This window comes from Gavialis gangeticus, unplaced genomic scaffold (genome assembly GCF_001723915.1).
Source record: "Gavialis gangeticus isolate Ggan-Ray unplaced genomic scaffold, GavGan_comp1, whole genome shotgun sequence".
Taxonomy (NCBI): domain Eukaryota; kingdom Metazoa; phylum Chordata; order Crocodylia; family Gavialidae; genus Gavialis; species Gavialis gangeticus.
The window spans coordinates 150,011,332-150,024,260 of NW_017729022.1; the positions used below are offsets into that span (position 1 = coordinate 150,011,332).

The following is a 12,929-nucleotide window of genomic DNA, read 5'->3' on the forward strand; positions in this document are numbered from 1 at the left end:
AATTGTCCACTGAATTACTGTGAGCTCTAAGGCCCACCCAGCTAACTAGTAGCTCCTATTGTACAGGGGCTAATGGATGAATGGAACAACTAAATTCTTGGGACAACAAAAGTAATAAACAGGACAGGAGTGACGTGAGGGTCAAACAGTCAAAACGTGAAATGAGTGCTCCTGGGGGAGACACTGAGCAGAGCCCCCCCTGGCCGCAACCACTGGTTCTCAAAGGTGTCCAAGGAGCCGGTGGATGCCACCCAGTGGTGCTCTGCTCAGAGGCGTGTACGGACCAGTGAGAGGAAAGTGGCCCCACAGTCCCTGGGCACCTTCCCAGTCAGAGCCTCCTCCCTGGTCATGTACAGGGCCTACTTGGCCAGGGTCAAGAGGAGGTTGGCCAAGAGGTCCCGGGACTTGGTGGGGCCACAGATGGGGTGTACAAAAATAAAAAGGTGGGGAGTAAGTTCATCCAGAACCTCAGAAGGAGGTTCCAGAGGTGGAGGGGCTGCAGCCTGGCATACTTGAGTGTCATGTGCACCAGGGTGTCCCTCTGCCCACAAAAGGGGAAGGAAACCAGGGTGTTAGTAAAGCTTGCCACAGACATGCCCATGGTGACAGCTCCATGGAGGAGCTGCCAGCGGAGGTCCCCAGTGGCTTGTGGGATGAGGGTGGGGCACAGGCTGAGCCACTGGGGTGCCCCAGCTACACCCTCGCTGAGTAGGTCCCGCCACTTGGTGTCTAGCCAGGATGCGAGGGTGGCACAGTGGATCGTGCAGTGCATGAGTGTGTAGAGGTGGCGGCGATGTACGGTGGAGAAGCAGACTGGTTTGGTGACTTCCGGCCCAGGTGGTGGAGTGGGGAGCACTGTGAGGCTGGGTGAGACGCTGGCCCTATGACAAACTCCAGCAGGGTGGAGGATACAGGGGGGTGGAGACCACCATCACACAGGACCTGGCTGACAAAGGCATGGGCGTTGAGTGGTAAGGCAGATTTCACCTCCTGGACTAGGAGGCAGGTTGCATGGGTCATGGGTAAACCCATGTGCCAGGCCAGTGCAGCAGGGTCCACCCATACCTGCCTATTGTAATCCAGGAGGTCTCCAATACAAGTGACACCACCCAGGGCCAGCCTCCACCAAAAGCTCCTGAGAGCAAGTAGTCCTGAGCTGCTTGCCAGGGTAGCTTTTTATACTGCTGGGGCCAGCAATTGTGCTGGCCCCAGGATCTAGCTCCCCCTGCTGATTCAGGAGGAGCTGGGCAGGGTCATTTTTCCCCATGTGGCACAACTTGCCCCACACTAAATTACATGTTCAGGCACATGCGCTGAGGCAAAAATCCCTGGCACAAATTTGTGCCACTCCTATTTGAGCTGCTGCAAGCACACGTGTCTGCATGTGTAGATGTGCCCTTGGAGACTAACTGGTTCAGAGTCATGAGCTTTGGTAGGTGACACCCTACTTTATCAGATGCTACATAGATTGTCCCCTACCATAACTTGTTTCTCTGCACTGACCTTGTTGTAAGCCTAAGTAAGGGGAATTTCCAACAGCCCTCTTAAGGCAGCTTTCGACTTCAGAACAGTGTATGAGGAAGAGACTCTATCCCACAATCTTTAATGAGAAATAGATAAGCCATATGCTCATTTAATTAACAGCTGGCCCTCCAAAGTGTGTGCATCTAAAATAATTCTGAGGAGTCTGTCTGCAGAAAGATAACTCACTGTTTCAAATAAATTGGGCAGCATTGTTTTGTTGCCAAGATGTTCAACAATTTTTCTTTCTTAGGCTGCTCATTTTTATTCCTTCAGGCTACATTTAACCAAATCATCTAGCCAGAAGTCTAGGCTTCCACTGTCAATCACTATAACAATCAGCCTTGTTTAGAAATTGTTTGAATCAGTACATTCTTAGTGGATGACAATCCTCAAATGTCCTTCATTTTGAAAGCAGTAATCAGTTCTTCTCCAAGTTTATCAGAAGGGCAGCCAACTGCTGATGTTATACAGTAAGATCTTGAACTAGGAACTAGGATTCTATTTTAGTCAGTGGACTTATTACAGGTCTGTCCAGCAAGGTATATTTAGAACTGGATGAGCTGTTTCTCTGTTGCAGCCATAATCTAAAAAATGATACAGGCATAGCATTTCTCAGCTGTATTATTTTGCACTTTGGCAAATGCAGCAACAGCGAATTCAGATTGCAAACCAGCTTTCAACAGGGTCAAGATTTAAAATGTGTGAACAGGCCTCCCTATAATGTAGAGCTAGAGCCACCACTGCTATTTCATCATGTCCTCTAGATGCTGTGAGATTATTTTAGTGAAGTATGTAAATTGGCACACCAAAATAAAGCTCTTTCATCACCAGTTATCCTTGCAAAGTAAAGACTATGTGGAATATATATAAGTGATAATCCAAGGAAATTGACAGTATACAAAGTGATAAAGGTTTCCTGCAGTACTGATAAGGCACACATTGGGAAGGAGAGCGTGCCTTTCAGGTACAGTTTTCTCAGCAGCACAAAATAGATCATGATGGTCAAAACTGTTCAGTCCTTAAACTTGGGCTGTCTTTACAGAATCTGGGCTTTCAGTTCAGCCCCCCCACAAATAGCCCTACTTGCTGAATTCTGCTGAAAATGTGCCACCATCACAATGGGAACTGCTGGGCACTGGGTATTTTTGAAAAGCAGGGTTTAATTTAGACACTAAAATAGCAGCATAAAATCTGACCCTTTCCTTAATTTTTTTTTTTAACTAGTTGCTTGAGTAATGAAAGGAAACAAATTTCCTTCTGACTTACATGAAAGAATTCTGGCATAGCGGATCAGCAGATTGCTGAATCCACTTTACCCTAGGACAGCCACCAGCAGGATTTTACCTTGTACTTAGACAAGACTGTTTAATTAGCTCCAGCTAAAGAAATCATCACACTGTGACACCCAAGCACGGGCTTCATTCAGCAGCCAGACATCTGAATTCTGTCTGAATCTGAACTTCTGACCTGATTTGCCTTCCTAGAAGACACGGTGCAGTCTCTTAGTATTGCGCAATATATAGCAGCATCTGCGGTCATTGGGATAAAAGCATGCCAAGGACAGCTTTGCAGTTGGCTGCTGCCAGTCCATTGAACTGGAATGCCCTGTCCCTGCATGGCTGTTCCAGTTGCAGCTCTCTGTAAGAAATATGTGAGGTTAAATTCTGGATCACTATGTCCATAGATCTTCTGCAGTGAATTCTGAGATGCTGGAATTCTTCTCCCCATTCACTCACCTACCTTCTCCAGCCTCATTTGACCACTACTTTCTGAACCTTTCTCCATTGACTTTCTAGAACTCAGATTTTGATCAACTTATCTACCACACCATTTAATGCTATCTATTGTTTTCTGTGTTCAGGCTCTGCTTAGGACAGGGAGGAGTAAGTCTATTGAAGAACTGACTATGACTTTCTTACTTGGACTAGCCTGATATTGGTTCAAGCCATCTTAAGATATGCTTATGCTGTAATAATCACCATTGTGATTGCAACACAATACAGACGTTCCCAAGCTACCTTTAAATGAGCCAGTTAAGTACTAAGAGTAGCCTAGTTGCAGAAGCATGTTGCTTGGAGCAGCCTGTTAAGCAGTAGATTTTGGTGTTACAGATTCAGCTGTTCAAAACAGTGACCTCCTCAATTTAGCTAAGCATGGCTCAAGCAACTAAAGCCCAAACTGCTTCCACATGGCCCCATCAATTAGCTTCAGTACTGACCTTTGGGAACAACCTGCTGTTTTCACTTTGCCCTACCTTACTCATAACTCATGATCTGCTTTCTTGACTACATGAGCTGCTCCTTTAGTCTTGGCCCACTGTCCATTTCCCACCCCCCATGATTCCTCATGCTTGGGGAAGCAGGCATGCTGGTCACTGGACTTCATATCTGCTAGGATTTACTTTTCCCCTCTGAACAACTAACTTTCTTAAACTCATTTTTTGATTTTGGCTTAAAAGCATTCTTGTCCACCAAGAAGGAACTGCCAGGGTGACCAGGGCACCAGACTGGAACTCAGACCTGTGTTCAATTCACACCTCTACCAAAGTCCTCAGGCACGTCAGTTAGAATTAGGGGCCTGAATCTGTCAGTCACTAGGTTTCTTGAACTGGGGGCCAACCTTTTTTTGGCAGGCATGCCACAAATTACTCCAGCACTCTCCCTGAGTACCACTCAAGCCCATTTCCCCTGCTGGATCTGCTGCTTAACCTTTTGCTCCCTGCCCTGTTCTCCCCAACCAAGCTGCTGCTTTGTTTTCTGCTTTCTGCCCTGTGCTCCCTGCTTGATCTGATAATTTTTGGTTTCTGTGTCCTGCCTTATCTGCACTGGGCTACTTGTCCTTTCCCCAATCTGTTGGATGCCAGACACAGAGGTTGCCCACACCACTTGGGACATCCATGTGGTTAGTTAGCTATGCCTGAACTAGGGCAATTCCTGACATGCAGAAATACAACTTCTGTCCCTCTTCTTAGGTGCCTAGGGAACTTTAAGGTGAAAAAGTAAGATACCTAGAGAGTCTAGGGACCTCCAGAGTTAGTCAGCCACTGAATAGGAATGTTTGGATTACAAGTTTGACTTGAGTCCCTAAATCCTGCATTAGATGTCTAAGTCCTCTCCTGCAGCTAGCCCTGGGTGCGTCTACACATGTGCTTTAATGTGCAGCAGAGTGTACTTTAATATCCAGTAGCCTATTTTACTGTGCATTAAAACGTCATGTCAAAAACTATGCTAATACACTAATGTGCAGTAAAAATCGGCTACTATGCATTATGTGTCACTAAAAAAGCATGCACTTTCACTACGGCACATTAGGGCAGCCTAATGCACATTTACTTAGTACCACGCATGAGAGGTACAAAATTTAACGCGCCGTAGCAAAAGCGCATTAATGAATATGTAGAGATGCCCTCTATCTTAGTCCCAGTCTGTAAAAGAGGGCAACAGCACTTCCATTTTGCCTATCTTGTCTAGCTAGTGGGGCTATGATCATGGTTTCAAGGATCTATTGTTCGGGGCCCACTTAAATTGCAATGAGACTAAACAGTTTTCAAGGGTGGGCTGCGAAGCCAGGCCATGGCAGCGAGGACTCCTGGCTCCCATTGGGGAACCAGAATTTTATTTTTATTAAGTTTTTCTTTAAGCTGATTTCACAGACAAAGCTGGATTTCAGTTTCTGCAAAAATCACAAATTGAATAGACTCTTATCTACTGTAATACGTATAGTAATACTTTCTTCTGCCATTGCTGCATACTGCCTTTACCTGCAGAACAGTGAGGACGTCTTCTGGAGTTATCACTTAACAGTTTCAGCTCTCTACTCCATTCTTTTAACCCACATTGTGTGTTATCATGGAGAATAACTGTAGCCAACTCTAGAGTGCTTCCTTTATGCAAAGACTCTTTACAGAGGCACTTTGTACAGAAGTGTATACAATACAGTGTCACGCATGCTGATCTGTAGATTTTAATGCTGTAGGTTACTATAGATCTATAGGACACTGAGATTTTGGTTCAACTACAAACAGATTCAGCCTTAAGAACTAGTTCCCAAATAAATATAGACAAGCAAAACAAAATCCCATTATTTTCAAGACCTACTATTTCACTGGACAAAAATACAGGACTTGCACTACACACCAGCTAATCAGATAAAGTATTGTTTCCATAATTAGTGGAAATGGAGGCACAACATTTCAGCCCCAGCTGTGATTTCCATGCAGCCATGATGCAGGCAGTTTGAAAGGGATTGTAGATGCATGGGAAACAGGAAACAGCCACTTGACTGGATACAGAATCAGCTTGTTTGGTACAAACTCAGTGTTTCACAAAGACAAGCTGGTTCAAATAGACATGCCAGTAAGGCATCATACCTGATGGCGTATGCCTGAAAAATATTTATAATTAAAAAATGCTGTCTCAAAAAGAAGAGTGGGAAAATAGCTGGTCCAGATGGCGTGCAAGGCAGGCATGATGCGGATCAGCACAAAGATGTTTGGTGATACATCTATAGTGCTTATACCCAGAGACATAACAAGCAGAGCTGGTGTCCAGGGCAAACTCTGTGGGACAGCAGGAAGAGCAGGCAGTTCTGGGAGAGTGGGGAGGGGACACAGGTCTGAGATGGAGTGTGGGGCAAGGAGAGGCAGCAGCCTTACCCATGCCAGAGACACCTAAACAGTCCCCGTTTGAGCTGGTGCTGCCACCACCTCGTGCTCTGCCTGCTCCGGCTGTTGCTTTTAAAGCAGCAGCCGCCGCCACCACCACCACAGGGGACTATTTTGGAGCTCTTGGTATAGATATGCTGCAGGGCCACAGACTCTGTGGGGATGGGGGGCAATTCCAGGGCTAGATATCATTCTCAGTTTACATGTGGGGAAAACATGGGGCAGAACAGTTAGTTCCTTGATCACAGTTGCCCAGTTTTCAGAGCTGGGACTAGGATCAAGGTCTCCTATCTCCCAGGTATGTGCTCTTACAAAAGGAAGGCTGGGCAGAGGTGCTGAATCCAGGTAGGTCCCCAACAGCTGCAGTTGTGGAGGCATGCCTTTGAAAGTCTGACTGCCTGAAAGGCTTTGGGTGCACAGCTTTACAGTGCACAGCACAGGTACTGACTATTTTGAAATAGTGAAAAGAACAGGGAGTGCTGCAGCACCCACTTCTGAGAGCCTGCTGCACAGCTAAAATAGCACATGTAAATAGGGGAAAAGGGTACAAGAATGTGTAGCAGAACATCACAATTAAGCTTGTATCCTGCTCTGCCCATGCCCCAGTCTGTGCTACCCTAACTCCTTCAGAGTAATGGAGCTGGCCTGCAGGTAGCTTGAGAATGACCAAGGAAAGAAAGTGCAAGGAAAGAACTAATGCTCTAAAATGAATTCACCTACCAACAGGTTTCCCTGTCATGGGACACAGCAACCTAGCAGTCTGCTGTAGTAGTATAGCTATGGTGGGGCATAAGCCCTGGGAACCAAGTTACAGGTGCCATCAGCAGCACTCTACATTACCCTGTACCATTGCTCCTCAGTACTCCGCACATCCCACACCAATTCTAACATTCAGTCATATCTCTGCATAAGGTGCTGCATAGGGTGCTGGTTTGCCAAGCACCATACCAGGACTTGCAGCATGGAGGCCTCTATTATTTTACAGCATGAGTATAAGGCTGCTAAAGACTGAGCTCATACTCTGGGGGTAGATATTTATGGAGGTACTATATGACGATTTTCATATGCTGGAAGTATGTTATCCACTGAGCCTTTGTTAATATGGGAGAGATAATTCCAAGCTTGACCATGTGAGGTGCATTGTTCATGGCTGGGGGTCAACTAGAGCCACTTTGGGAGCACGTTAATGGTATGCATGGTGGGGAGAATGATCTTTCAAGTGCATCTCTACTCTGCCTTTTGCCTGACTTCCAACTAACATGGCCAACTACCTCTTTCATTATCAGTTCAGTAACAATGCTCTGAAGTGAGGTGTGAAAGCTTGGGAGTGAAATCCTGGCCACTGACCTACATAGGATTATGACTTCTCTCCGATAGTTTGGTTCATCAGAGCCAGTAACTAGAGCTGCTGTGGGACTCAAAAGGAGCTCTGAGCAAAGATTAAGGTCTACACCTTAACTCTCCCTCTTCTCATTCTCACTGAGCCTATTGGGGTCCCCCATGGCATGGAGCCCCAGGGAACTAGTTGCTTGCCCCCAAAATAGTCTATGCCAATGATGTTCTTTCTGCTGACTACATGGAGTCCTCGATTGCCCTGCAAACCTGTTCAAATGCCGGAAGTAATCAAACACTGCAGATTGCTGTCAGACAAAAACTGGTGCACCTTTAATGGCAACTGCTGCTGGGTGGAGCAAATTGTATTCTAAAACAGAACTCCTTAGGTACATCCAGACAAGCGTGAACGTGCGTTTCCCTGGGCATATATAGCAGCAGCACATAGTTGTGCCACCGCTACTTGTCCCCAAGGAATGCCCCTGCACACACACACTGGCACATGGCAAATTGCCCTGGGTGGGGTAGGGGAGACTGGGACCAGCACCTGGGCTGGACCCAGCAGTTTTACCTGGGGTCCTGGTGGCCTTTTGGAGCTGCAGTGATGGTGATTTGGACATGTAGAGCCTGGCTAGCAGCCAGAGTGTGGCTCTGGCTGGCCAGGCTCCAGTTTTAGGTGGTGTACAGTGCAGTCATGTGTACCATCCCTTTTTATTCTGGAGCATTTTTTTTTAGATATACCGGGATTTCCCCGATATTCAGTTTTGGCTCTACATTGCAAATATTCAGCATGGAGAATCTTTTGAGCTGCATGCATTTTGTGGTGCTGCAAAGCACATGTGCGCGCTCGTCTGGACATGGCTCTTAAGGCTAGCAAGTGAATTGGGATGTAAAGTCCTATGTAGGGCTGCTTAGTCATTCACATTATCAGAATGGAAAAGGCCACAAGGGATCAAAACATTTACTCTTCTTAGCTTCTACCACCCAACAGGAGTCATGGCAGCGCATGAAGTCAGAAGAATGATTCAAATTAAATAAGAGCAAAAGGAAGAGGGAAAAAAGGCACAGGGAGATAGGAAGGAATTCTTATAAAATGGAGACTGTGTGTATATGTGAGCTCAATAGCTCATTTTAGGACATATGGGGAGCAAACCAGGGGAGGACCTACCTAAATAGCATTTGCAATAGTAATGCAATGTATAAATTAAATTATATATATATAAGGGCTAAGATCCTATGTTCTCTAGCAATAAACATCTTAAGAGTTAACCCAATAATTGTGCATGGTGCCAGACTCCTGCCTAGGCAGCAGCATAAGATACATGTGCCTGATGCCTTTTGAGGGAAATCAACTATGACCAAACAGATTTAGTGCATCTCACTGTCACCCAGACCCCTTCATCTGTCTGAGTCAAATGTAGCCCAGAAACAAGACACAGAAAGTAGCAAAGGTGCTTCTAAATCATCTTTCTGGTCACTTAATCCTGGGGCTGGTTAGGAGCTAAACAAATGGACTGTTGCACTTCTGCCAAAGATCACCAAACTATGTCCCTAACCCTCCCAGGAGCTCTGTTCACACCCAGGCGCATATGAAGTAGGCCTAGCTATTTTGGCTCTACATTACTAAATATTAGGGGTATGCGAAATGGGCTGTATTCGATTCAGATGCAGATTCAGCCTGAATCGGGGACAGTGATTCAATCTGTTGATTCGGATCACTGTTCCCGATTTGATTCGGCTGAATCCAACTTCTAAGATTCAATGCCGATTTGGAGAATCAGCGATTCGGACATAGACACAGCTTTTAAATGTTTTTTCTACATACCTTGAGGTACCAGGCATGGCTTGTGATGCTAGGGCAGATGGAATGTCCCACAGGATGTGGGGGCCCCCCATGTACTGGGCGGTGAACCTAGAAGTGGACCAGAAGTGCTTCTGGTCCATTTCTGGGTCTGCTACCAAGTGTGCAGGGGAGCCCCTCGCACTTTTGTGGGACGCTTCATCTGCCCCAGCATCACAGCATTCACAAGCCACCTGATTCCTTGAGGTATGTAGAAAAAACTTTTAAAGCTGTGTCTATGTCCAAATCTCCAAATTGATTCAGAGGGTACCGATTCAATTCAGAGAGATTAAAGGGTCTCGTGATTCGATACAGATTCGGAGATTCAGCCACCGAATTGGGCCAAATCTCCACTGAACTGAATCAGATACTGAAGCTTTGCACAGCCCTACTAAATATTTCTTGATGGCCTGTTAGCTTCATTGGGAGCCACCTGAGTGCTATGCATTTAGAACACTTGAACTCCACTGAAAGCGTTGCATAATACTGGATAGTGAGTCCATGTTGAGTGCAATGTATGATTTTCATATTATATGGAGGTTTGGAAAGATGCCTACAAGTGAATGATTTGTTTTCAAAGACAAGTAATAAATTAAAATCCAAATGCAATTACTGTTCTCCTTATAATAAGCAAAGGCAGACAGGTTTTATCATTAAGTCCAAGAGTTATTCTAAATTACTATCTATTTGCATAGATATTAAGGGCTCACTCCCCTTAAGGAGGGGAGGAAGAGAGGCAAAGTTGACCCCAAGCATGGGTTACAACCTCCAGCCAATCCCAGCATGGGGAAACAAATCCACTCCCAAGAACTGGCTGTGGAATGAAACCCACATTGGCAAGAGCCACAGTACTCTAAAGCCTTCCCTAACTTCTGCCTGACTTGCAGATCACTGGAAAACATTGCACTCCAGCCCCACAACACTGTCGTTCTCCTAACCGGTTTCAGCTACGGTGGCTTTGTGTCAGTCCAGGGCTTACCTTGCAGAACAAGCAAGCCTCACCTGCTCTTGGGGGCAGAATTCTGATGGGGGAAGAATTTGGGCCTAAATCCATATATGGTAGATATAATTATTCTGTATATCTTGATGTGCATTTCTTTTAGTAGGCCAATTAACTTGTATTCTCCTCCTCCTGTAATGTCTTGGAAGATAATTCTCCTTGGAACCTTCATTATCCACAAAAATTCTCTTAATCTCTCAAGAGCATGGGTTGGAAGCTTCAAGGCAGGCTTTTTCCCGACCCTTCCCTGGTTTTCTAGAAATGACTCTGCTTTCAATTCTAGTCATTCAAGCTAGTGGGGGAGGGGGAGAAAACTGGAAGTTTCAGTGTTTATTAGTTTTGATTTTTCGGTGCTGAGTACATTCTCAATGTTGACTCCACAGAAGACATTTTTAAAGGAATAATTGCTTCCAGATGTGTGTCCATGTTCCAGTCTGAATGAACACTGCAATCTTTGTTAAGGTTACAGTACCAGAAACTAAATCTTTCTTCTTGAGTCATGTCTTTGACAAGAATTGGGAGTGCTGTGTATATTGCAAAAGGATATATGGCTTGGTCCCAAGACCTATAAAACTTTCTATATAATAATCTCAAATCACTTTATGAAGCAGACTCAGATAGTGATATATATGTTAGCCTGTTTAATGATGAGATAAAGCTGCCTCGGGGTTCACTGATCCTATCAATATCAATGGATAGGATCCACAGACACAGCCCACTCAAAGAGGGACATTTCTGTAAAGACCTTAATCTCGAGTCTTAGAGAATTCTTGGAATACTCTCAAACATGCTTCTTGAGAATTTGATAATCCTCTCCAACTTCCAGCATGAAAAGAAGGGGAGAATGGATGCTGTAGACATGACCAATAATCCTGTCACCAGAGGTAAAACAGGGCTTGTTTACACGGGGCACTGAAATATCCAAACTCCTTCAGTTAGGGTGCATCTATGCCATAGGCTTGTGTCAGACACATAAGGATAAGTAGTGGTTATTGTTATGCTGCTTCCAGCTAGGCAGTAACCCCCATAGAGTGTCTGAGGGTGCTGCTGCCTGGCACAATACGTTTGAAGAGTAGACGTGCCCTTAGAGATATAGGGTAAATCAGTTCAGCATGATGCTAATGTGCTTAAACAGCTTCTAGTAGCCCAAGTAGCTCATATTGTAGGTAACTCATACTGCAGGTATACTACCTGGCCCTGAATTGTGCAGTGTAAACACTGCCATTCCCAAAGTCATTGCATAGACTTGGGAGACAGCTCCATGAAGTTAGGATCATAGGAGGGATCTCAGGAGGTCAGCTAGTTCAGCCCACTGCTCAAGGCAGGATCATCCCTGACTAAACTATCCCAACCAAACATCCATCCAATCTGCTCTTGAAAATTTCAAAGGATAGAGATTCCACAACTTACCTATGTAACATGTTCCAATACTTAACCACTTTCATCATCAGAGCAGTCTTCCTAATTTCCAACCTAAATAAATAAATAAAAGAAGTGTGTAACCCGGGCAGTACTCTAAGAGGTACCCGTTCTCCAATTGAAGGGATCAAAGCAGGTGCACAAGTGCTATGGGAGGTGTAGGGACTCTCCTCCCCCTATAGAGCAGAGCCAGACCACCAATGGGGACTTAACCATATATCTTTTAGTGAGAGAACAATACTGGGAACATAACCAATATAAACCAGGGAGTATAAGGGACACTACAATGCCCCAAAGGCACCGGATTCAACAAAGGTTAGACACTTACAATCATAGACATATTCATCCAGTTGACAAAAGACAGGGTTAACCAAAATATAAAACACAAACAGCAGTACAAACAATACTGGTTGGTGAAATATAAAAGGCACAAAATACAAAATGTCAAATGACAAGGAATATAGGGCCTAGGTACCTGGAGGGGGAGAAAGGGGAAAAAAACAATGGTCCCTTTCCACTGCAAGAAGAATTTCTCCCTGTTAGCTCACTCACCCCAAGTCACCACAGCTGGAACTTGAACTTGGATGTCCTACATGATAGGCAGAAATGCTACCATACAGCCACCAGTGGTGGCACTGCTCTAGGCTGCTAGGGGTCTTGACTTTCCTGGAGCCCCTGCCTCATGTCGAGCTGCCTGGCCTCTGACTGGAGGAGCTGGAAGCAGGGCTGGGAACCCCTCAGGTCCCTGCTCAGATCCTGGCTGGAGCTGGGGAGCCTCTCCTGCTGGCCACAGCATCTCCCAGGGGATCCTGGAGCCCAGTGGGGAGCATCTCCTGGCGGCCACACGCCGCGGTGCTGAGGGTCCCACTGCTGCCTACAGGTCCCACTCCTTCAGGCTCTTCTGGGGCAACTGCTCCTGCCCTGCTGGCTCAGTTCTTGCCAGCTTTTTGAATCTCCTTCCTTGTGGTCCCTTGCTGGTCTCTCTTGAGTCAGCCACGCTCCCCCTTTTATCCCCCCTCCAGGTGACCCAAGGGGCCAATCAGGGGACATGGAGGGTTTCATAGATTCATAGATTAAGGGTCGGAAGGGACCTAGTAGATCTTCTAGCCCGACCCCCCGCCAGGGCGGGAGAACAACAAAACAACCCCAAA

The 12,929-nt window shown here is 45.8% G+C and overlaps 1 long non-coding RNA gene across 1 annotated transcript in view; it reads right to left on the minus strand.

Moving 5' to 3' along the window:
- The window catches only part of LOC109296765, a 32,713-nt gene extending 20,880 nt beyond the window's left edge, over positions 1-11,833 (minus strand). Inside the window, exon 1 of the long non-coding RNA XR_002097047.1 lies at positions 11,770-11,833. This is a non-coding gene — a long non-coding RNA (uncharacterized LOC109296765). The remainder of the gene's footprint in view (positions 1-11,769) is intronic.
- Between the last annotated feature and the right edge of the window lie 1,096 nt (positions 11,834-12,929).